Raw genomic sequence first — 25,814 nt, forward strand, 5'->3', positions numbered from 1 at the left:
GGACTATAAAGGAGGAGAGAGACAACATGCACCAGGGAACATCTAAGGGGAACACCTGTGCAGCCCCCGAGAGAGCCGGCCGGCGGTGTGCCGCTCCCCCGCGCAAGTGGGGAAAGTGGCAGGGGGAACCGCCCTTCCACGGAGGTGGAAGGGACGGTAGCCAACCCGGGAAGAACCAGCAGCAAACCCGGGGAGGGCCGAGCAGACAAAAGAACAGCGCAGGGTCCTGTGTCGTTCCTCCACGAAGACGGGGAGTGACATAATGGTGCCGTGACTCGGATATGAAGCCTAGGCAGGGTTTAGTGTCGTTCCTCCACGAAGAGGGGGAGCGACAATAAGGTTTTTTGTAAAAATTTATTTTATTGATTTGAAAGACAGAGTTACGGAGAGAGGTAGCGACAGAGAGAGCAGTCTTCCACCCGCTGCTTCACTCCCCAGATGGCCACAACGGTCGGAGCTGTGCCGATCCAAAGCCAGGAGCCAGGAGCCGGGAGCCTCTTCCATGTCTCCCATGTGGGTGCAGGGGCCCAAGGACTTGGGCCATCTTCTACTGCTATCCCAGTCCACAGCAGAGAGCTGGATCAGAAGAGGAGCAGCCAGGACTAGAACTGGCGCCCAAATGGGATGCTGACGCTGCAGGCCAGGGCTTTAACCAGCTGTGCCACAGCTCCGTCCCACATATAAATATTTCTAATAAAATTGAAGCCATGTTGTGCTTGTGGGGTGGGCACTTGGCCTGGTGGTTAAGAGAGCAGTTAAGACATTCACATCCCATATCAGAGTGCTTGGAGTCGGGTCCCAGCTGAAGCTCTTGACTTCAGCTTCCTGCTAATGCAGACCCTGGGAGGCAACAAGTGATGGCTCAAATAGCTGGGTCCCTGCCACCAGCGTGGGAGACCTGGACTGAGTGCCTAGCTCCTGGCTTCAGCCTGGCCCCCCAGCCACGGCTGCTGTTGGGTATTTGAGGAATGAGCTAGCATGGGGAAGATGTCTCTCTCTCCCTAAAAATGAATAAATAATTTTTAAAAAAAATATATTGATGCCATAGGTTTTTATCATGTAAATGTATTATTGAACATGTTGCTTTTAAAAAAGTTTTCCCTTGCAAATGCTATGAGTAGATTCGTGTCTTTGAGCACATCTCTGATTATTTTCACAGGAAAAACATCTCTAGGAACAGCATGTGTGTACACGCATGGGTATTCCCAGGGACTGGAGGATTGGGTGTATTAATAATGCACGTTTTTAAGGTGTTTGATGCATTTTGTCAAATCAGCCTCCAGAAAAGTCTACATGTCTACCAGCAGTGCAAGGGCCTCTTTCCTTGGACCTGTCCCTCCCAGTAACACAAAGATAGAAGGTTTGTAATCCTTGCCAGTTCCACAGGCAACAATGTTGTTCCATTCACAATTCTGTGATTGCTGGGTGGTGGAATATTTTTCAAGATGTTTCTAGGACATTTGTGTTTCTTCTCTGTGGGTTTCCTGGGTGTGTTTGCCTAGCGGTGGTGGTTACCCATGCGTGCTGCCTGTTGATGCCATCGCCACGCTGTGACATTTGAGACTTAGACTTGTGTTGTCCCTTTACAAGATTATCATCTTGTTTTAGATTTAGGGTTTTAGATTTCTGTGCTTTATTAAGAAGTACCTTCTCCATGGAGATAAACTTGACATTTCTGTAGCTGTCCTCCTTAATGTATGCTATCCAGTGAGTCGGCAGACACGCATTCTCCATCTGCTGGGCCCCGGGCACAGGCGAGCCACTGTAAACTCAGATGCGGAGAAGTGCGCATGCTTGCCACCTGCCACAGGACGCTGTGCAGCACTGGCAATGTGGCTGGTCTGAACTGAGAAGCCCTGTAAGAGTAAGATACACACCAGCTTCCAAAAACTTGCGTGAAAAAATGCAGCTTATCACATCAATGATTAGTCAGTCTACTGATTACAAGTTGAGTCCATATTTTTACACATCAAGCTAAATGCAATATATTATTTGTAAAAGATATGTTCTTTATTTGAAATGGCTAGAGAGAGCTTACACCCTCTGGGTCACTCCCCAAATGGCTGCATTGGCTGGGGCTGGGGCTGTGCCAGGCCAAAGCCAGGAACCAGGAACTCCATCCTTATCTCCCACATGGGTATCTGGGGCACAAGCACTTGGGCCATCGTCCACTGCTTTCCCAGGCCATTAGCAGGGAGCTGGATCAGAAATGGAGCAGCCGGGACTTGAACTGGAGACCCTGTGGAGACGTCTGCAGGTCCCACAGCCCGTTTAAATAATGGTACCGGAAGGGGAGGAGGTGCTGGCGCTAAAACGGCCTTTTGGAAGTAGTTTGGCAATATGGAGTGAACGCAGGAAACTTTTTCTGTTAACAGGTGAACGTGCAAGGTAAACTGAGCACAAAGGAACCGCGCCAGCGACGCTAGCTGGCCCTAAAGAGGCAGCCTTTGTGACTTGGAGGCGCGTATGGTGATGGCGCTGACCCCCCAGGCGGCGGCGCAGGGTCGGCGGGCCGGGGAGATGCAGCTGCAGGACTGCCCGGGCCAAGCCCCGCAGACCTTCGCAAAACGCCGGGAGTGCTGCGCGCCTTGGTCGGTGCACCGGGGCCAAGAGAACCCGCAAAGCGGCCTGGGGAGCCGGGCGTGGGGGCCGTGGGACTGCAGCCGGGCAGCGGTGACCCAGCGACGGCCAGGCCCTCGGCTGTCACCGGAGCTCCGCCCGGGCCGCCGCTCTCTGGGTGCGCTGCGCTGTGGCGCGCGCCTAGGGGGGACACCCTAGGACATCGTCATGACCGACGCCAGCGACTTGAGAGGAGACTTCGCTGTGGCTCCAGAGGAGGGTGCTGGTGAACTGGGCAGACGCGGCACCCCGCCTGGTCAACCCAGGCCCATCTCTCCCACACCACCGGCCTACCCACCTTCTCCCGCCCCGCCCGGAGGAGCCTGAGCCGCCCACCCTCCGTGCTTCTGCACCCTGGGCCCGCCCGTTGGCCCTAATACTTTCTGTACCAAAGCTCCGGACAGCCTTTGGGGTGTCTTCAAAAGTGTCGTGTGACCTTCCTCTCCCAGAGGAGAGATTACAATTTCCTGAGCCCACCTCCTCTGCCCAAAACTCAAAATATATTCGTTCCTTTTTCCCCCTACTCCCTGGATTTGAAAGGCGATTGGCTATGGGGAAAATGAACCAATCTGTCGGTGCTTGAGCTGGGTGAGGAGTGGATGGATGGATGGATGGATGGATGGACGGACAGATGGGTGTGTGGGTGGATGGATGGATGAGTAGATGGGGGGTGAGTGGGTGGATGGATGGATGAGTAGATGGGGGGTGAGTGGGTGGGGGGTGGGGGGGTGGATAAGCAGGCCAGTAGGTACATACGTAACTCAGTTATCCCGATTTACTGACATTTTCATCACAGAATGCAAATAGTTCCCTGTCTTTCCTTACTTTCTCAACATTGGGCCAGAAAGGTTGGCGCATAGAGAAACAGGAGCAGCCACTGATTGCTATTGGATGAACAAAAACTCAGAGCAGGTGGGGGTCGTGGAGGCTTTCTCCAGTTTGTGTGAAGTAGGTAACAGTAATAGCTTCCCCCACCCCACCCCCCCACACAAAACAAACTCCACAAATAGCAGCTCTATAAAAGGCCCCAGCATCAAAGGATGCAAGGCAGGCAGAGAGGCATCCCTTCAACTGCGTGGAGATGCTGGAAGCCTGCCTTCCAAACCTCTCTTTCTTTTAGCCGTCAGAGAACCCTGTTCCTTAATTTTGCATAAAAGGAAACTAAACCCCGGAAAAATCATTTGCTCATAATCAGGACACATGACTACTACATGAGGACTGGAATAGGAAGGCAATTTGAGGGGTGGCTATTGTAACACAGCCAGGTAAACTTCCGCTTGGGACACCTGCACCCTATATTCAAGTCCCAGCTGCTCAGCTTCTGATCCGGCTTCTTCTTAATGTGCTCCCTGGGAGGCAGCAGATAGCTCAAGCCCTTGCTCCCTGCCACCCATATGGGAGACCTGAATGGAGTTCCAGGCTCCTGGCTTCAGCCTGTCCCAGCTGTGACTTTTGTAGGCACTTGAGGAATGAACCAGTAAACGGAAGAACTCTCTCTCTCTCTCTCCCTCCCTCCCTCCCTCCCTCCCTCCCTCTCTCATTCTGCCTTTCAAATAGATGAAAATAAACACATAACCCTTAAGACAAGCAATTTAAGTCCACACAGTCACTTAGAACAGGTTATTCAGACCTCTCTAGTTCGTTAAGATCATAGCTACATCATGGTGGTAAGAGATAACTGGTTATCACAGTTGCACATGAAAGTGACCACATCCAGACTCATAACTTTGTCATCTGCACACTGATTACTGCCAAATGTGAACTTCTGGCCTACATCTCCACCTTGAACTTGAACTTGGCAGAATTGGCTATGGAACCATCTGCTTGATATTTCTACTTGAAGGCCTGCTAGGTTGCTCCAACTTACCAAGTTCAAAGCTGAGCACATTATCGTCCCGCCTGCCCTCCTGCCCTACCCTCTTGCTATCTGCGTCATGCCATCCACTCTTCCCTTTGCTCTGGCCACAGCCTGACACTCATCTTCGACCCCTTTCTGTCATGTTCCATCCCCAAAGCATTAGAAAAGTCTCTGGGCTCTACCTTTAACAGATACACAGAACCCGACCTTCTGTTCCCACCTCTGCCACTTTATTTGCCTCTCTTTAAAGCATAAGATGCCATTTGTTTTACTTTTTTGGTGTTGTTGGTGTCTATCCCCACCCACCAGAATCTAAGTTCCATTAGGGTTCAGATGTTTTCTGTTTTGATCAAGAATTTATCTCCAGGGCCTGGAGTAATGCCTAGCACATAACAATTGCTCAATAAATATTTGTTTCATGAATCATGCATATAGCTTTTAAAAGCACATTATGTGCTCATTAAATGTTGTCATTGTTGGCTGCCATGTTCAACATTCCTTTTCCTCTAAGCAATTTCTCTTTCCATAAGCCATTTATGAGGAACTATTCACTTAAGAGGGGGCTGATTTTTAAGGCTCTATTTTAGGCAAACAACTTTCACGTTCAGTTCCCAAAGCTGAATTTCTTGAGTGGTTTCAATTTCCTGGGCGTAGGGGAACAGGGAACAGAAAATGGTGAAATTGTTGAAATTACGGGTGAACTTTCTAAAATTATGGATGAACTCAAGAATAAAGAATAAATTCAATGGGAAATAATTCCTGCAAATGTTAGTTAGGTTTCTATTTGTTTATAAACCTTAACAGTTTGAAACTCCTTAAGAATATGCCTTTAAAAATGAAAAGACTGTAACAAAAGCGAATGATCACCACTTTCACTTCCTTTATCCTTAAGCAATAGAAGCACGAACATGTCTATAAAGGGAATTACTGGCACTGCAGGTTAGATCCTGTCACAGGAATGCCTTAAAAACACAAAGTACTTTTCTTTGCACATTTTTTTCCTCAAAGTTAGAGAAAGATGCATCATTTGAAGATAAGTTGATGTCTCTGATCCCTATTTTGTTGCTAAAAGTACACAAGTTTTAGTTAAATACTTAAGAAGTATTTTTAACAAATCCACTTGAAAACATTACAAATAAGAAAACTTTAAGCAAAAATTAGTTACTAATGGAAAATGGTTAAGTTCTCAGGATATGTGGAAGGTTCTTGGGGAAAAGGTATACAAGGGGGGTTCAAAGTATTTGTGGAAAAAATGGAATTAAAAGATAAGTTTATTTTGGTGCAAAAAAATTTGAAAGCCACGTATAGTTTTCTCTTGACAGATATTTCTCATGAACTTTCTGAAGAATTAGATTTTTTTATTTAAATATTTTGCACCAAAATAAACCTATCTATTCATTCTTTTTGCCATGAACTCTTTGACATATCCTCATACGATCTCATAATTTGATCCCCGTTCATCCATTCATGTTCCTGAGTGTTTTCATTTTTTAAGCTGATCTTTATGTGTGTACAGAAGAGCTCCCTTTAAAAACAACGTGAGGGTGGGCATTTGGCCTTCTGTCTGACATTTCACTTAAGACATCTGCATCTCACATCACTGTACCTGGGTTCCAGCTCCGGCTCCAACTCCTGATTCCAGGTTCCTACAAACACAAACCTTGGGAGACAATGGTGGTAGCTCAAATCATTGGGTTCCTGCCATCCACACGGGAGATCTGGCCTGAGCTCCAGGGTCTGGACTCTAGCCTGGCTGTTGAAGGCATTGGAAGGTATAGCAGTGGATGGGCTCATTCTCTCTCTCTCCCTCTCTCCCTCTCTCCCTGTCTCTCACTCTCTCCCTCTCCCTCTCCCCACTCCCTCTCAAATAACTAAATTTTCTTCTTAAAAAATGTGAATGAATGTTATACTAACACATGAGAATGTGTCCTAGGAGGAAGAAACAGCAGGTACATAAGCTTTTTTTTTTTTTTTTTTTTTGACAGGTAGAGTTAGACAATGAGAGAGAGAAGCAGAGAGAAAGGTCTTCCTTCCGTTGGTTCACCCCCCAAAATGGCTGCTGCAGCCGGCACACTGCACCCGTCCAAAGCCAGGAGCCAGGTGCTTCCTCCTGGTCTCCCATGCAGGTGCAGGGCCCCAAGCACTTGGGCCATCCTCCACTGCACTCCCAGGCCACAGCAGAGAGCTGGACTGGAAGAGGAGCAACCAGGACAGAATTCGGCACCCCAACTGGGACTAGAACCCGGTGTGCCGGCGCCACAGGCAGAGGATTAGCCTAGTGAGCTGCAGCGCCGGCCGGTGCATAAGCTTTGAAATAGGGATGAGCCAAGCAGATTCAAGGAACAGCAAGAAGGATAGATTCTGGTCTTATTTCCATGGTTGATAACCATGTCAGCATCTAACAAGTAGAGGAGGGGCACACGTGGACCACATGGAACACTTGAACATTGCTAGTAGGAATGTAAAAATAACATTGTTGGGGCCAGTGCTGTAGCATAGTGGGTAAAGCCGCTGCCTGCAGTGCCGGCACCCCATATGGGTGCCGGTTCAAGTCCTGGCTGCTCCACTTCCGATCCAGCTCTCTGCCATGGCTTGGGAAAGCAGTGGAAGATGGGCCAAGTCCTTGGGTTCCTGCTACTCATGTGGGAGACCCGGAAGAAGCTCCTGGCTCCTGGCTCTGGCCATTACAGCCATCTGAGGAGTGAACCAGTGGATGGAAGACCTCTCTCTCTGCCTCTCCTTCTGTCTCTGTGTAACTGTGGCTTTCAAGTAAAATAAATAAATCTTATATAAAAAAATTGTCACTTTGGAAACCAATTGACAGCTCTACAGTTAGCCAGTTACTGACTATGACTCAGCAAATCACTCTTCAAGAACAAAGAAAACTTACATTCGCACAACAGTTTGTCCATATATGCTGATAGTAGTTTGATTTATTAGCACCTCAGACTGGAAAAATCTCAATGTCCTTCAGTTGGTCATAGAATCAACAAAATGTGTTATGCATGCAAACACAAGGAGTCTTCAGCAAATTCATGGAAAATGCATATTATGAGAAGACAATTTGCCCATGGCAAATGCAAGCTGGTGGTCCTTGGCGTGCAGAGACATCACAGTCAAGCTGTCACCTACGCTTAGTTGTCAACCGAAGCAGCTGTCTTTGGAGCCCCAGTAGCTGTCACACTTAGATGGTATGGTAGTAAATGCTGATTCTAAAAGAGTGCTGTGAGATTCTGAGCACAGTAGAGTACTTACAGAAAGCAAATGACAAGTTCAAAGCCTTTATCTGAGTTCACTTCATTGTTAGAGAACCATAGCGTTTCTGTGACAGTCCTAAAAGAATCTTATTTCTTTGAGCCAGAGAACTGATTCTCTGAAAATCAAACATAAAATCTTAAAAATGTATTTTCATTTTATTTGTAAGACAGAGACATACAGAGAGAGAGAGAGAGAGAGAGAAAGAGAGATCTTCCATCCTCTAGTTTACTCCCCAGGTGCCTCTAACATCCAGGGCTGGGCCAGGCCAAATCCACGTGGGCGGCATGGACCCAGGTACTTGCGTCATCACAGTTGCTTCCCAGGGTGCGTATTAGCAGGAAGCTGGATTGGAAAGTGGAGGAGCTTGGACTGAAACCAGGCACCCTGATATGGGATGTGGATGTTCTAAGCAGCATCGTAACTGCTGTGCCCAATGCCCACCTCTAACCATAAAATGTAAGAGTGTGGCTTGCTGAGTTATAGCAGTGCTGGCGTTACCATTCCTTAGCTTCTCTCCTCAATGGAAGCAGCTTGCCTGTAGAAGACTTGCCTGTCTTTGCTCAAATACCTTAGACAACCTCATCCAGAGAAGATGCCTTGAATGGGATTGCTTAGTCTCCAAACGCACCATAATCACCCGTGGCCATAGACTCCTACATAGCATCAAATCTCAGCATGTTCCAGTAGGACAGGCACACACCGAGCCCAGAAAGAGCAAGTTTGTACACCAGAAGACTCACCACCCTTTCCTTTGCTCATCGGAACCCTAGGCAAACGTAGGCAAGCGCTCCTCAGACACGAGAACAAGAGGCGTGAACGGAACACCAGCTCAGGACAGACTGATTCCCGCGGCGCACTCACTAGGGAAGCTTCCCAGGTAGAATGTGGAGGGGGGACTCCAAAGGCATAGGGACATGGAGATGTTGATAAGGATGTTCTCAAGTGACACCTGACACCCAGCCCCCGTGAGGTTCCAGGAAAAGACCCAGAAGACAAATCCCTGTTTGTGTGTGGAGCTCAGACCTTTTTTGCTTGGCCTGTCCTATGGTTTGAACACATCCCTGAATCTCATGTGCTGGAAACTTAATCCCCAAATCCGTATGTTGATGGTATTTGGCAGTGAGGCCGCTGGGAGGTCATTAGTAGTTAAGGTCACCAGAGTGGGCTCTCATGCCAGCAGTAGTGACTTCATAAGAAGTGGAGAGAGCTGAGCTGATACACACCAGCTCTGTCTCACCACGCGGTGCCCTCCCCATGCAACGAGGCAGCAAGAAGACCCCCGGCAGACCTGCGCAGAGGCCAGCACCGTGGTCTTAGACCCCGTGGCCTCCGCAGGGTGAGCCAGATAACCTACTGCTCTCTAGAAATTGGCTGCTCTCGGGTGTTCTGTTGTAGTGACGGTGAACAGGCTAAGGCGGCATGTGAGGGCTTCCCCAGCTAAGACGACCAAACCTCCAGGTTTCCCTGGGACATGGAGCTTCCTGGGGTACATTCGGGAAAATTCTGGGCAAGCCAGGACCCCTGAATCCAGCAATCCAGCCATACTTGCAGTGGCTGCATTGTCTGTGGGGACAAGAAACCAGAAAGAGGATTTGCTCAGACCTTGATCTCACTATTTTTTTATCTTTTAAGTCTACTACAGTAGATTTTTGGCTCTATTTCAGGATAGAATTACATGTGTTCACCTAAGTGGAATTTTTGTAAAATGAAGTGTACTCTCAGTTTTGCTTGCCTTTTAGCCATCAGAATTGATTTCAATAAGAAGATGGTAGAATATTTACCAAAAACTCAACGAACATACAGTTAACGTGAAAAGCCTCACAGCCCAGCATCCAGCATCGTATTAGGTCTGTCATACATTTCTTTGCCAAAGCTTGAGTTTAAAGTAATTCTCTCAGAATTTTCAGAACATTTTAATGTCAGTAAAGCTACAGTTGTTAGGGGGAACAGAGAGTGTGGAGACAAATTTAACGCACGCAGATGAGAACTCTCTTTTAGACTTTCAACAGCTGCACATTGAGCAACTTTTCTTTAAAAAATTTATTTCAGTTCTCATTTTTTATCTACCTGCATTACTTCATATAGAAAGGCTAATAGTTAAATGGCTAAAAGGCGGACAACAGATAAAGGGCAAGAGAAAAGTAATTTTTTTTCAATCTTGGAATCACAGCCTTAATCATTTCAAATCTCTTTTTTTTTTTTAAGATTTATTTTTACTTTTATTTATTTGAAAGGCAGAGTGACAGAGAGGGAGAGACAGAGAAAGAGGTCTTCCACCTGCTGGTTCACTTCCCAGATGGCCATGGCGGTCAGGACAGGGAAAACCAGGCTGAAGCCAGGAGTCTGGAACTCCATCCAGGTCTCCCACATGGGTGCAGGGGCCCAAGTATTTGGGCCATCTTCCGCTGCCTTCCAGGGTGCATTAGTAGGGAGCTGGATCGGAAGCAGAGCAGCCAGGACTTAAACCAGCACTCCAAAACGCGATGCTGGTGTCGCAGGCTGTGGCTTAACCCACTGCACAACAACATCAGCTCCCTTTAGAAAAAATAGATTCATTTTTATTTTTAAACTATGTCAAGTTTCAAAGCCATCCCTGCTGTCATCTGACGTTGTCCCCATGGTGTTATCTGATGGAGCAGTAGTGCATGACACATATCAGGAGTGATGGTTGAAAGACAAAAGTATTCGCTAGTGGTTTCTTAGTACAGTAAAATAAAGTGGAGAAGGTCCAAGGTCCCCTAATGCACAGATGTGTCAGGAGGAACAAATAATGATAAGAGCAGCACACATAGAGCGACCGCAGGCCAGGGGCTGCTCTGAGCTCTTAGCCCCTATGAACTCTTTTTCAGGTGGGGAATTGAAGGTGTTCTTCATTTTTACCACTGCTTATGTCATCTTTCCACAAGTAGTCAGATGCAAAGAAATTGACCAGGACACAGTAACTTAGGACTTCAATATTTTGAGGCAGGGCAAAAGCCAAAGAGAACTTTGCTTTATAAGAACGATGCAGGAGGAGCCGGTGCTGTGGCGCAGAGGGTTAAAGCCCTGGCCTGAAGCGCCGGCATCCCATATGGGCACCGGTTCCAGTCCAGGCTGCTCCTCTTCCGATCTAACTCTCTGCTGTGGCCTGGGATAGCTGTAAAAGATGATCCAAGTCCTTGGGCCCCTGCACCCACATAAGAGACCCAGAAGAAGCTCCTGGCTCCTGGCTTCGGATAGGCGCAGCTCCAGCCATTGCAGTCATCTGGGGAGTGAACCAGCAGATGGAAGACCCCTCTCTCTGTAACTCTGTCTTTCAAAATAAATAAAATAAATCTTTTAGAAAAAGAACAATGCAGCGGCAAGCACCCTGGCGTAGCAGGTAGAGCCCTAGCCTGCAGTGCCTGCATCCCATGTGGGCGCCAGTTTGTGTCCCGGCTGCTCCACTTCCAATCCAGCTCTCTGCTATGGCCTGGGAGGGCAGTAGAGGATGGCCCAGGTCCTTGGGCCCCTGCACCTGTATGGGAGACCTGGAGACAGCTCCTGGCTCCTGGCTTCGGATCTGCCCGGCTCCAGCCATTGCAGCCAATTGGGGAGTGGGCTGGCAGATGGAAGGCCTCTCTCTCTCTCTCTCTCTCTCTACCTCTCCTCTCTCTGTAACTCTTTCAAATAAATAAATAAATCTTAAAAAAAATAAAAAAAGATGCATGCGCAGGAAGTGGATGTCCCCACTCAGTCTAATAGAGGAGCAGATCAGACCCTGAAAAAGAGGATCCAGGCCAGCCCAGAAGTCCTGCTCAGACCACAGAGGTCATCTGTCCCTGCCAATTCCTTAGCGAGGAGGAAGTGGACCCTACATCAGGGCATGTAGAATTGTGCCCTGGATCCTCCGCCTTGCGGCGCCGGCATACCGGGTTCTAGTCCTGGTCAGGGCTCCGGATTCTGTCCCGGTTGCCCCTCTTCCAGGCCAGCTCTCTGCTGTGGCCAGGGAGTGCATGGAGGATGGCCCAAGTGCTTGGGCCCTGCACCCACATGGGAGACCAGGAGAAGCACCTGGCTCTTGGCTTCGGATCAGCGCGATGCGCAGGTCACAGCCGGAGGGTGAACCAATGGCAAAAGGAAGACCTTTCTCTCTGTCTCTCTCTCACTGTCCACTCTGCCAGTCAAAAAAAAAAAAAAAAAGAATTGTGCGCCTGGATCCTGACATTCTTCACTTCATTGGTCTTCCTCGTACAATCCTGAACCACAGAAGCACTGTGGGAATCCGTATATGTTGACAGCTGTACAGCATAGGCATTACCTGGTGTTAGTCTCTGTTATGGTACCCACTCTCGTGTGCATGTGTGTGTGTGTGTGGCTTAATCTATGGACATCACTTAGCACTGGAATGTCCTGGTCAGGAGTGTCCTCCCACGGTTTATTTGAAATGCCTTCCTCAGCTTTCCAGCTGGTGGATGACCTAGTACAAGTGGCTCAGCTCTTGCCATCTCAATATGCTAACTGTGAATATGCTTTAAGAGTGATGGGGCGGGGGTGGCGCTGTGGTGTAATGGGTAAAGCCATTGCCTGCAGTGCCGGCATCCCATATGGGTGCTAGTTGGAGACCTGCTCCACTTCCGATCCAGCTCTCAACTGTGGCCTGGGAAAGCAGTAGAAGATGGCCCAAGTGCTTGGGCACCCACACCCACATGGGGGACCCAGAAGAAGCTCCAGGCTCCTGGCTTTGGATCAGCCAAGCTCCAGCCATTGTGACCATTTGGGGAGTGAGACAGTAGATGGAAGACTTCTCACCCTCTGTCTCTCCTGCTGCTTCTCTGTAACTCTGTCTTCCAAGTAAATAAAGAAATCTTAAAGAAAAGAATGATAGAAATCATTTTTTATTGTAAAGAAATGTGTAGTGTTTCAACTATGTGGATTAATTAACGACAGCGTGAAGGCACCTGTACTCTTATCTGGATGGAGTGCAGTATTCCTCCCCCCCCCACCCCATCCACAGTTTCGTTTTCTACAGTTTTAGTTTCTCAAGATCAACAGCAGCCCAGACATCCTCAATGGGAAAATCCAGATAAGAGCAATCGCTGGGCGTTGGTGTTGCTCGTGTTCTCAAGTCCCGTGGTGACCTGTTGCACTATCCTCTCCGTTCGCACCCTCCCCAGTCCGGACGTGAGTCATCCCTTACTCCAGTCCCCATGCAATGTCTGCTGTCACCTAGGAACCGTCTTGGGGATCAGGAAAACTGTGGCAGCAACACAGTGCTTGTGTTTAGTGGCCCTGAAGCTCAGGAGTAGTGATGCTGGCAATGTTGTTCAAGTATGCTAGAGGGGCCGGTGCTGTGGCGTAGCGGGTAAAGCCATCGCCTGCAGCGCTGGCATCCCATATGGGCACTGGTTCAAGTCCCAACTGCTCCTCTTCCAATCCAGCTCCCTGCTATGGCTTGGGAAAACAGTGGAAGATGGCCCAAGTCCTTGGGCCCCTACACCCACATGGAAGACTTTGGATGTGGCTTTGGATTGGCTCAGCTATGAGCATTGTGGCCATTTTGGGGAGTGAACCAGTGGGTAGAAGACCTCTCTCTGTCTCTCCCTCTCTCTCTCTGTAACTCTGCCTTTCAAATAAATAAATAAATCTTAAAAAAAAAAAAATGATTCCCCTCCCTGCTATGACCAGGGGCTCAGTTTGCCTCTAGAGTATTATCACATCTGCCTTGATTAATCCTTTCTTGCAAAATACTAGACAACGTGCCACGATGGAGACACGCGGTTGCTCACCAAAACATCTGTTCTTCCACACTTGCAGCCCACCTGGCAGACAGCTGCGGTGACGTGACTCAGTCTCATCTACAGTCAGTGAGTAAAAGAAAGTCTGCCTAGACTCCTGGGTCTATACCTTAAGACCATGACTTTGCCTCCTCTGTTCGCTTCACCTCATTGCGATTTCCATGCCCAGACTGTGCTGCACAGACAACAAACGGCCCAGAGACGGCGGAAGATCACGTTACAGGGACCTGAGTGAGGCAGAGTCGCCTGCCCATGTGGGATAGCCACCTTGGACTGTTGCTCTGAACCAAAGTTTTATCACTGGGTCTCCGCATTATGGAAGCTGATGGACTGAGCTGAGCTTGTAAGAGCAGTGCCTGCGCCACGCCGTGGCTCACTTGGCTAATCCTCCGCCTGCGGCACCGGCACCCCGGGTTCTAGTCCCGATTGGGGTGCCGGGTTCTAGTCCCGGTTGCTCCTCTTCCAGTTCAGCTCTCTGCTGTGGCCCGGGAAGGCAGTGGAGGATGGCCCAAGTGCTTGGGCCCCTGCACCCACATGGGAGACCAGGAGGAAGTACCTGGCTCCTGACTTCAGATAGGCGCGGTGCGCCGGCTCCAGTGGCCATTAGGGGAGTGAACCAACAGAAGGAAGACCTTTCTCTCTGTCTCTCCCTCACTGTCTATAATTCTCTCTCTGTCTCTCTCTCACTAACTCTGCCTGTGCCTGCTTGCTAATAATAACAGGTGCAGCAGTATTCAGTCTGAGGCCACAGACCAGGGTATTACACCAACTTCTAGTGGGTTTGGGGATCAGCAATATAAACCTCTTATCTACCTCCAAGTTTCCGAGGCCTTGAACATCTGTCAGTAAGAATCTAACAGCTCCTGGGGCCGGCGCCGTGGTGTTAAGGCTGCTTAACCCTCTTGTGTAAACTATTCCAAAGTCTACTGCTACTCCCTTCCTTTCCCTTCCTCCTCTCTCTCTCTCTCTCTCTCTTTTTTTTTTTTTTTTTTTTTTTTTTTTTTTTTTTTTTGACAGGCAGAGTGGACAGTGAGAGAGAGAGACAGAGAGAAAGGTCTTCCTTTGCCGTTGGTTCACCCTCCAATGGCCGCCACGGCCGGCGCGCTGAGGCCAGCACACCACGCTGATCCGAAGGCAGGAGCCAGGTGCTTCTCCTGGTCTCCCATGAGGTGCAGGGCCCAAGCACTTGGGCCATCCTCCACTGCACTCCCTGGCCACAGCAGAGAGCTGGCCTGGAAGAGGGGCAACCGGGACAGAATCTGGTGCCCCGACCGGGACTAGAACCCAGTGTGCCGGCGCCGCTAGGTGGAGGATTAGTCTAGTGAGCCGCGGCGCCAACCCTCCTCCCTCTTTTTAAAAAGTTGGTCTTTAAGTTGATATGCAAAGACAAAGACAGAGATCTCCAGTTTTCTAGTTCATTCCCCCTGGTGCCTGTTATAGCCCGGTGGGGCAGAAACCAGGAGCCAGGAACTCAATCCAGGTCTCCCCCATGGGTGGCAGGAACCCCAATCACTTGAGCCATAGTGTGCTATGGCAGGAAGCTGCAGTCGGGAGCCAGAGCCAGGAACTGAACCCACATACTCTGATACAGGGTGTGGTTCTGAGCCGGCACCCTGCCCCACCTTGGAGTGGAGTGTTTATCAAGCTATTCTGGGCTTACGTCAATGTACTGGGATGGGTTTTCTTAGTATATAGTCCCTATATGTAGAATATTCTCCATCTCTTACATTTTTTTTAATTTATTTGAAAGGCAGAGAGATACACAGAGATCTCCCATCCACTAGTTTACTTCCCAAATGCCTGTAACAGCTGGGGTTTTGTCAGGCTCAAGTTGGAGCCAGGAACTCAATCAGGTCTCCCATGTGAGTGGCAGGGACCTGAGTACTTGAGCCATTAGATGCTGCCCCCCAGGGTGCACATCAGCAGGAAGCCGGATCAGAAGCTGAGCCAGGACTCAAACTCAGGCACCTCAGTAAGGGAGGCAGGTGACCCTGCAGCATGTCAGCCACGGTGCCAAACATCCTCCCCTATTTTTGGTCTTTCTTAATTTGATTGTTCAATGTTTGACTTAAATATCATTTATCAGTTGACTTCCACAAAGTTCTCTTCAATATCAACTAAACAATTTAGGCAGCCTGCTGTCCTTGTTATCTCAGAAATCGCCCCTCACCCTGTGTGCTGCTCCCGGATCAGCCTCCTCTGTCCCAGCAACCCAACAGACGCTGGCCAGGACAAGCATGACCCAGATGGGGTTCCAGCCTCCTGGCTTCGGGCTGGCCCATACCTGGCCATTGGGATCATTTGGGGAGTGAACCAGCAAATGCAAGATCTCTCTCTCTCTCCCTCTCCCTCTCCCTCCCTCCCTCCCTATATCTCTGCTTTTCTCTCTGCCACTCTGCTTTTCAAATAAATAAAATAAGTTCTTTAAAAAAGAGGGTAAGGTGAGGCACAATGAAATTCAAAAGAGTTTTTTCTTAGTAAACGGCAGTTCATGAAATGGGAAGCAACAAACGAAGGGTGGTGTTTGGCACCACTGGGGCAATGCAAAACGAAGGCTTTTAATAGGGGAAATGTGAAAGCAAAGCAAAGATCTGGTTGGGAACAGTTACACAATACCTTATCAGCTCTGTCCTAATTATATAGCTGCAAGTTAGTCCCTTCTGGTTGATTGAGCATGTTTCTTTTTCACTTGAAAGTAGGCATTTACAAGAAATAGCCAAAGTTAAGTTTCACTTAGGTTTGCAAACCTGGCAAGGTCAAGGTTGCGTCCTTGGCTGAGCTGGCTTGTGTGCTCAGGGATTCCTCAAGCCTGCTCTCCATTTTAATGTACCCTAAGTTAATAAAGCGGGGGCATCCAAAGCTCATTTTTTTGTAAAATAATTAAATATTCACCCCAATTTTTTTCTATTTATTTGACAGAGTTAGAGAGAGAGAGAGAGAGAGAGAAAGGTCTTCCTTCCATTGGTTCACTCTCCCAATGACCACCACGGCCGGCACTGCGCCAATCCGAAGCCAGGAGCCAGGTGCTTCCTCCTGGTCTCCCATGTGGAAGCAGGGGCCCATGCACTTGGGCCAAATTTTCTACCATAGGAAAAACCAGAGCTTTGTTTGACTACCTTATCCTTAATTGATCATCTGGTGTAATTTTAATTACATAGTAGGGGAAGAGGAAGAAATCATGTCTTCAGAGCTCAAGGTCTCTGATGGTCTTTTTTAAATTTATTTATTTTATTTATTTGAAAGGCAGAGTTATAGAGAGGCAGAGAGAGGCAGAGAGAGAGAGAGGTCTTCCATCTGCTGGTTTACTCCCCAGATGGTCGCAATGGCTGGAGCTGGGTTGATCTGAAGCCAGGAGCCAGGAGCTTCTTCCACATCTCCCACATGTGTGCAGGGCCCAAGGACTTGAGCCATCTTCCACTGCCTTCCCAGGCACATTAGCAGGGAGCTGGATCGAAAGTGGAGCAGCCGGGACTCGAACCAGTTCCCATATGGGATGCCGGCGCTGCAGGCCAGGGCTTTAACCCTCTGCACTACAGTGCCGGCTCCTCTGGTGGTCTTAATGGGACTCTGGCCATGTCTGTCCTACGTCACCACACACCCTCCCTCCCCTTGCTAGTCTCTGCTCAGGGTGACCTGGCACGAACAGTCTCCTGTGTGCTCTGAAGCTATTAGAAACACCCCATGGGAGACCAGGATAAGTACCTGGCTCCTGCCATCGGATCAGTGCAGTGCGCCAGCCACAGTGCACCGGCCGCGGCGGCCATTGGAGGGTGAACCAACGGCAGGGGAGGGCCTTTCTCTCTGTCTCTCTCTCTCACTGCCCACTCTGCCTGTAAAAGAAAGAAAGAAAGAAAGAAAGAAAGAAAGAAAGAAAGAAAGAAAGAAAGAAAGAAAGAAAGAAAGAAAGAAAGAAAGAAAGAAAGAAAGAAAGAAAGAAAGAAAGAAAGAAAGAAAGAAAGAAAGAAAGAAAGAAAGAAAGAAAGAAAGAAAGAAAGAAAGAAAGAAAGAAAGAAAGAAAGAAAGAAAGAAAGAAAGAAAGAAAGAAAGAAAGAAAGAAAGAAAGAAAGAAAGAAAGAAAGAAAGAAAGAAAGAAAGAAAGAAAGAAAGAAAGAAAGAAAGAAAGAAAGAAAGAAAGAAAGAAAGAAAGAAAGAAAGAAAGAAAGAAAGAAAGAAAGAAAGAAAGAAAGAAAGAAAGAAAGAAAGAAAGAAAGAAAGAAAGAAAGAAAGAAAGAAAGAAAGAAAGAAAGAAAGAAAGAAAGAAAGAAAGAAAGAAAGAAAGAAAGAAAGAAAGAAAGAAAGAAAGAAAGAAAGAAAGAAAGAAAGAAAGTAAGAAAGAAAGAAAGAAAGAGAGAAACCACAGATTTGGGGACACAGCTACATCTCTTTTTCATTGTAATCCTGTGTTGGAAATGGACTTGGGGTCTATCACCTTTGCTAACACAGTGGTCAGGTATTTCTAACTCTAAACTCATAGGTAGTTCAATATTCCCTTAGTTTTTGTTGTTGTTGTTGTTGTTTAAGATCTATTTATTTGAAAGGCAGAGTGTCAAAGGCAGAGGAGAGACAGAGAACCATCTTCTATCCACTGGTTCACTCCCCCAAATGGCTTCAACTTCTGGCCAAAGCTGGGAGCCTGAAATCCCATCTGAGTCCCCGACATGGGTGGCAGGGGCCTAAGTACTTTGGTCATCTGCTGCCTTCCTAAGTGCATTAACAGAGAGCTGGATCAGAAGAGGAGCAGCCAGGACTCAAACCAGTGCTCCAATATGGGATGCCAGTGTCTCAAGTGGAGGAGTACCTTGCTGCACCACAATGTCTGGTCCTGATGCCTTAGGTCAGAACTGCAGGAAAGGGACTGGACAGCAGCTGAGAGTGACACAAGCAAGGAGGTAGTTCAGGCAAAGAGGAGGACTGTGTGAGGACCTGTGATGACCTGTGGCCTAGCACAATTTCAGCACAGTAAAATTACCTTGGCTGACATCCCTACTCCTGCCATGCACCTGATGGCACGACTCTCCCAAGACTGCCCAAAAAGGCCAGAAAATGGGCAATTCTCAGACTCCACCCCAAGCACACTCCCTTGTGCTTGCACGTCTTAGGTAGGGATGAGGTGAACCTCATTGGGTGCAGCTCACTCTCGTGTGTGCCCATCATTCCTCTTGAGTGCCTTCTTCCCATTACAGGTAAATCCTACTCCTCCTCTGGACGTCACTTGTGTCTCATTCTTGAATTCCTTCCTGCATCACAGACAAGACCCTGGATCCGGCCATCCCATGACAAGACCACAGCATGAGGACAGGGCTCTAGGCTGGATCTGGGCATTTGGGTGGGTGGGGAGGGGGAAGTACACCTTCATTTTCACTAACCTTAAAAGAGAGTTTAGGCCAGCATTGTGGCTCAACAGGCTAATCCTCCGCCTAGCGGTGCCAGCACACCAGGTTCTAGTCCCGGTCGGGGCACCAGATTCTGTCCCGGTTGCTCCTCTTCCAGTCCAGCTCTCTGCTGTGGCCCAGGAAGGCAGTGGAGGATGGCCCAGGTGCTTGGGCCCTGCACCTCATGGGAGACCAGGAGAAGCACCTGGCTCCTGCCTTCGGATCAGCGCGGTGCGCCGGCCGCAGCATGCCGGCCACGGCGGCCATTGGAGGGTGAACCAACGGCAAAAAGGAAGACCTTTCTCTCTGTCTCTCTCTCTCTCTCTCACTGTCTACTCTGCCTGTAAATAAAAGAGAGAGAGAGAGAGAGAGAGTTTGGGAGGCAAAAACCCTGATAGGTTTAGCAGAGCCCATGACTTTCACCAGTAGAAAGCGTGGATATTTTTATATTCAATGAGGCTATCAGAGTATCTGCAGACATCATTTCACTCACCTGGACTTCAAAATTCCTGATGGACAAGGACACCCATTTGTGCATAGACGCCGCTGAGCCACTGGGCAGCTGGGTAGCCCGGTCTGCGTGGGTCTGCGGGGCTCGGCGCTGCTCCCCTGCTGCTCCACAGCTACACGATTCTGCCCATTCCTTTGAAAAGAGAAAACTGAGCTCACCTGGGAGGACTGGGCACTCTTGTGTAAAGGCATGTCTGTCAGGAGGAATCAAAGTTGAACCAGGAATTTTCAATCAGTTTCAAAATTTTCAAATATTTACATTTTTTTTTTTAATTTGAGAGACAGAGAGGAAAGACACACACCAAGACAGAGAGCTCTCGTCTTCTGGATCACTGCTCAAATGTCCGCTAACAGCTGGGGCCAAATCTGGGAGCTGGGAGCTGGGCAGTCAACCCAGGTCTCCTATGTGGGTGGCAGAACTACCAGAGCCATCAGCCTGCTGCTGCCCAGAGTCGGCCTCGGAGGAAGCCGGAAGCAGGAGCCGGTGCCAGGAATTGAACCCAGGTACTCCAATATGGGATATGAGCATCTTGACTTAGATACCTTAGCCATGGGCCCAACGCTCACACCAGTCATTTTCTTCTCATCTAAATTGTACTAAATATGTTGCTCTGTTTACTTTTGGACAGGATATTTCAGCTGGAGTTTCTACAAAGTCTTGCCTAATTCTTGTGGTTCTTGAGAGAAATCTCTGTTAGCCTTGTAAAAATGAGGAAGAAAAGCTGTCAGTCATGTCCTTTGCAGCAATGTATCTTTTTGCAACAGGATCCTTAACCCTTGTAAGTGTCAGAACAAAACTTAAAATGGACCGATTGTTATGCATATTGTCTTCTTGTTCTAAAATGTAGATTTCAGTGTTCCTTTGCAGGCATGCCAAGGCCAACAGGTCAGAGGATTGCCATTGATTGATAGGTTGGTTATGCTCACGGGTGGGTCCCAAGTAAAGGGGACGCATCACACCGCGAGGCGGGTGAGGGGGTTGACATGGGGGAGCACGGCAGTTGGTCAGAAGGCAGAGTGGCCAGGACAAATCCTGAGCCCTTGGTGGTTTCCATAAGACAGAAAAGGGAAGGCAGCGTAAAGGAACTGTCCCTACTCCTGGTGTCAGCCCTGGAGTGATTGGAGCAGGTAGGTAGCGGCCCAGAGTGTAGGAACCCAAGAAAGAGTGGTTGGCTTGACACTCTGGATTGGTTGATTTGCATATGAAAGACATGCTCCCCGGGCAGCCCCTTCTAGAGTTACAAGACCCCAGATCAGATACAGAAACTAGAGGATGCAATTATTGCACTCATCAAAGCTTGTCCCACTTTTTAAACTTCCTTATGCAAGCTAAAGAACAACACCTCCATGTCAGTTTGTCTAAAAAACAAAATCTATCTTTCATTTGCTTTTATTTTAAACATACCTTCCCATTACCAAGTACCACACGTGGAGTCCAAACCTGTTTTGGTTTACTAGGCTGATGTATTACGTATTGATTCCTGCATAGCAAATTACATCTAACGAATGAGACAGCGACCATTTACGAATTCTGGGTCAAGTGGCTTAGCCACAGGGTTCTGGCTCATGTTCTGGGACACAAGGCTGCACTCAAGGTGTCAGCAGGCGTCTCAGGCCTCTCCAGGCTGCAAGGGGAAGGGTCTGCTTCTGAGTCCGATCACATGGTGGTTGGAAGGTCTCAGTTCTCTGTCGCATGCACCTCTCTCTAGAGTGGCCCCAGGACCCGGCAGCTAGCTTCTCACGTGCAAGAAACCAAGAGGGAGCAAAGGAGAGTGCGCACCAGGTGACAGTCTAAAGGGACAGCCCCTCTTCTGCCATACTGTGTTCTTGAGAAGTGAGTCCCAGGAGGATCCAGCCCCAGCTCAAAGGAAGGCAATCATATGAGGGCATGGGCACTGAGAGGCAGGATGGTTGGAGGCACCTGCCTACCACAGTTGCCCCAGCAGCAGCTCGGCAAGGCCCTCCCACTGCACCTAGGTCCCCGAGTGGGCTCCATCTGCCCAGAGACCACCGGTAGAACTGCTTCTCTTTGTAATTCTGTGGGTTTTTTTTTGTTTTTTTTTTGTTTTGTTTTGTTTTTTTGGCATATAAAACACTCCTTTGAGAAGGGGTCCAAAGGCTTCACAGCACATGTAGGTGAGGGGCCGTGTTCCCTTGCCAGGCAGATCTGTATCCAGATGGTTCATCTATCAGCCATGCAGACCTTGAGAAGTAACCTCGCCTTGGCCAATAGCAGTTGCCTTCGTAATAAAATGTATCAGACTTGCCTTAAGGATGATAGGAGATTATGCATATAAAATATTAGCATTCCGTTCAGATTACATTAATAAACAATAGTTCTTTTCAGTATAGAAAATAATATGCTTGACTCTCACACATACGCATATTTTCTATTTCACATAATGACAGAGCCCTGGGGGCATGTTTATAAATAGTTGAGTTCTAGTTCTACCCTGTTGTATACCTTAAATACCCTAAAGAGTTATGCAATGGGGGCCAGCGCTGTGGCATAGTGAATAGAGCTGCCACCAGCAGTGCTGGCATCCCATGTGGGCGCTGGTTCGAGTCAGGGCTGCTCCACTTCCAAATCAGCTCTCTGCTATGGCCTGGGAAAGCAGTGGGGAGTGGCCCAAGTCCTTGGGCCCCTGCACCTGTATGGGAGACCTGGAAGAAGCTCCTGGCTCCTGGCTCCTGGCTTCAGATCATCGCAGCTCTGGTCAACTGGGGAGTGAACTGGCAGATGGAAGACCTCTCTCTCTCTCTCTCTCTCTCTCTCTCTCTCTCTCTGCCTCTCCTTCTCTCTCTGTGTTAACTCTTTCAAATAAATAAATAAATATTTAATAACAACAAAAAAGAATTACGTGATTAAACCTAGTGTGTCTGTCCCTGCCCTCCCACCACATACACTACATCACAGGCAAGAAATAATGTACCCAGAAGCATCAACACAAATGACATCAGCATTGGAACCGAACACTGGACCCAAACGGTCCACAGGAAGGAACACATAACCCAGCAAACTTCTCGCCCACAGAAGCTCAAGGCTGATGGCTCACATTTTCCATCAATAGGACACCTCTCAGGCAGTGGGCAGTGGAAGATGAACTGGATTAAATAAAGATTTAAACCCCCTTCGTGCAGCCACCTTTTTCTCTCCAGGTGTTCCAGGAGGGGACACGTGCTTTGGGGAGGAAGGAGGACAGCAACGGCCCCAGCAGTACCTCAGCAGAGCCCTCCCATTGCTCCTGGGTCTCAGAGGGGAACCCACCTACCCAGGGACAGTCTTAACCATTTTTAAAAATATTTATTTACTTGAAAGGCAGAGAGAGAGAGAGAGTTCTTTCAATGGCTGGTCACTCCCCAAATGGCCACAACAACCAGGGCTGGGCCAGTCCAAAGCCAGGAACCAGGAACTCCATCCTGTCCTCCCACATGGGTGGCAGGGACCCAAGCACTTGGGCCATTATCTTCTGCATTATTTGGAAGCTGGATCAGAAGCAGAGCATCTAGGACTGGAACTGGCGTTTGGATATGAGATGCTGGCATGGCAAGTGGTGCCTTAGCTCGCTGTGCCACAATGCAAGCCCCCTCTTAACCATTTTTAAGTGTGAAGTTCACGGCATTAAGTACCTTGGCATTTCTGTGTCACCATCACCCCCATGCATCTCCAGAACATTTTCATCTTCCCAACCTGAAACTTTGTAGTCAGTCATGACCAACCCCCATCCTCCTCTTCCTCAGCTCCAGGCAACCACATTCCACTTTCACTTTTTACTTAGTTATTTATTTGAATGGCAGAGAGAGAAAAAGGAAGAGACAGAGACAGAGATCTTCCATCTGCTGGTTCACCCACCTCCATCCCTCCGACCCCTGCCAAATGCCCACAACGTTTGGAACTGGACCAGGCCAAAGCCGGGAACTGGGAACTCAATTCATGCCTCCCATCCGTATGGTGGGGACCCAACTCTGAGACATCCTGCTGCTTCCCAGGGTGCACACTAGCAGAGAGCTGGAATCAGAGGTGGAACCAGGACCTGAAACCAGGCAGTCTGATGTGGGTGCTGTTGTCCCAGTGCTGTCCTAACAGCTACGCCAACACCGCCCTTTTACTCTCTGTTTCTAGGAGTTTGACAGCTTTAAGTCCTGCGTGGAAGTGCAGCCATGCAGTCCTCGGGTTTTTGTGACAGACTAATTTCACTTAGCATAATGATCTCATGGTGCATCCATGCTGTAGCACGTGACAAGAATTGCTTCTTTTTCAAGACCCGACAATGTTCCATCATTTGTATGCCATGTTTGCTTCATCCACTCATCGATCAGTGAATGTGCAGGCTACCTCTACCTCTTGCCTATTATGAATAATGTTGCAATAAATATCGGTGTGCAAGTATCTCTTTGAGATCTTGGTTTCAATTCCTTTAGATGCATACCCAGAAGCGAGCTCAGTGGATGAGCAGGGGGAAAACAGCCCTCTGGTTTTCCTCTGTTGTCGTTCCACAGCAAGCAACACAGGCGAGCTCGGGGAACCCCGAATGTGTGGGGATTTCTCCCCACCAGCAAGCAAGCAGTTAATTGTGCAGCAAGTGGGCGTCAGTTGGGTGTCATCTAATTCAATACAGCTCTGACACTGTCTACCTGGAAACAGCACCAGATGCCACAGGTTGGTGGCGTGCTCCCTAAGATGGTCCCCTTCTTAAATGCCAATTGCAAGCATGTGTTTTTTTTTTTATTTTTTTATTTTTTGACAGGCAGAGTGGACAGTGAGAGAGAGAGACAGAGAGAAAGGTCTTCCTTTGCTGTTGGTTTACCCTCCAATGGCTGCCGCGGCTGGCGCTCTGTGGCCGGCGCACCGTGCTGATCCGATGGCAGGAGCCAGGTGCTTCTCCTGGTCTCCCATGGGGTGCAGGGCCCAAGCACTTGGGCCATCCTCCACTGCACTCCCTGGCCACAGCAGAGAGCTGGCCTGGAAGAGGGGCAACCGGGACAGAATCCGGTGCCCCGACCGGGACTAGAACCTGGTGTGCTGGCGCCGCAACAAGCATGTGTTTTGCTATTGCTTCTGACTAATAGCTTAGAAGTCAGAGTTCCCAAAGCCCCAACTTTGGTGCAGTTAATTTACTTGGGCAACTTGCAGAACTCAGAAGGACATTCACTTACTCTCATATAAAGGATGTTGCAAAGGATATGGGTAAAGAGCATAGGGCACACTAGAGAGCCTCCGTACCCCCCAAACGTCACCCTCTCAGACAAGGATGGATCAGGAGTTTCTTTATGATCAGCTAAAGGTGGGGGGAGGTTGGACCCACCTTAGAGAAGTCCTAGTTTCTATGGTCTGCCTTGGGGAGGGCATTGAGTCAGGAACCATGGTCAAAAACCAAGAAGTTAAAATCAGAATCTCACAGCGGGTCACGCGGCAACTTCATGCTTAATTTAATCTCCACACTGTGGTGGCTGCACCACTTTACAGTGCTCAAGAGTTCTGATTTCTCTACTTCCTTGCAGAAGGAATGAAGTGCTTGATCAAGGAAATGAAAAACATGTACACAGAAAACTATAAAAACATTATGAAAAGAAATTGAAGAAGATAGAAACAAATGGGAAGACATCCTGGGCTCATGGAGTGGAAGACTTAATGCTTTTAAAGTGTCTGCAGTACCCGGAGGGATCCGCAGACCCAAAGCAAAATACTGCACAGAGCGGCAGGCGTTTGGTGCAGCAGTGAGATGCTCAGTGCTTAAGATGCCTGCAGCTCATAGTGCAGGACCCGGGTTCAAGTCCCAGCTCTGCTTTCAATTCCAGCTTCCTGCTGATGTGCACCCTGCAAGGCAGCAGGTGATGGCTCAAGTACTTGGGTCTCTGCCACCCATGTGGGAGACCTAGAGCAGATTCCTGGTTTTGTCCTGGCCTAGCCCTGGCTGTCATAGGCATTTGGAGAGTGAACTGGTGGATGGAAGGTTTTTCTCTCTGACTCTGTGTATGTGTGTGTGTGTGTGTTTGTGTGTGTCTTTCTATCTTTCTTTCAAATGGATAACTAAATGATAAAAATTTAAAAAAAGATTGTAATGGGGCCAGCCCTGTGGCATAACAGGTAAAGCTGCCACCTGTGGTGCTGGCATCCCATATGGGTATCAGTTCAAGTCCCAGCTGCTCCACCTCTGATCCAGCTCTCTGCTATGGCCTGGGAGAGCAGTAGAAGATGGCCCAAGTCCTTGGGCCCCTGCACCCATGTGGGAGACCTGGAAGAAGCTCCTGGCTCCTGGCTTTGGATCAGCTCAGCTCTGGCTGTTGTGGTCACCTGGGGAGTGAACCAGTGAGTAGAAGACCTCTCTCTCTCTGCCTCTCCTCTCTCTGCATAACTGTGACTTTCAGATAAAATAAATAAATCTTAAAAAAAAAAAAAAGATTGCATTAAGGAGCTCACAAAACCTCAAGGACAATCAG

At 48.6% G+C, this 25,814-nt stretch overlaps 1 long non-coding RNA gene across 1 annotated transcript; it reads right to left on the reverse strand.

Moving 5' to 3' along the window:
- Window positions 1–340: 340 nt before the first annotated feature.
- On the reverse strand, window positions 341–21,075 carry LOC138843547 (uncharacterized). The gene is made up of 3 exons (XR_011378368.1): window positions 19,676–21,075; window positions 19,357–19,506; window positions 341–1,856 (listed from the first exon to the last, which is right to left on the reverse strand). It is a non-coding gene; the product is annotated as an uncharacterized lncRNA (long non-coding RNA).
- Window positions 21,076–25,814: the final 4,739 nt, after the last annotated feature.

The sequence above is a fragment of the Oryctolagus cuniculus genome, chromosome 8, assembly GCF_964237555.1.
Source record: "Oryctolagus cuniculus chromosome 8, mOryCun1.1, whole genome shotgun sequence".
Classification (NCBI taxonomy): Eukaryota; Metazoa; Chordata; class Mammalia; order Lagomorpha; family Leporidae; genus Oryctolagus; species Oryctolagus cuniculus.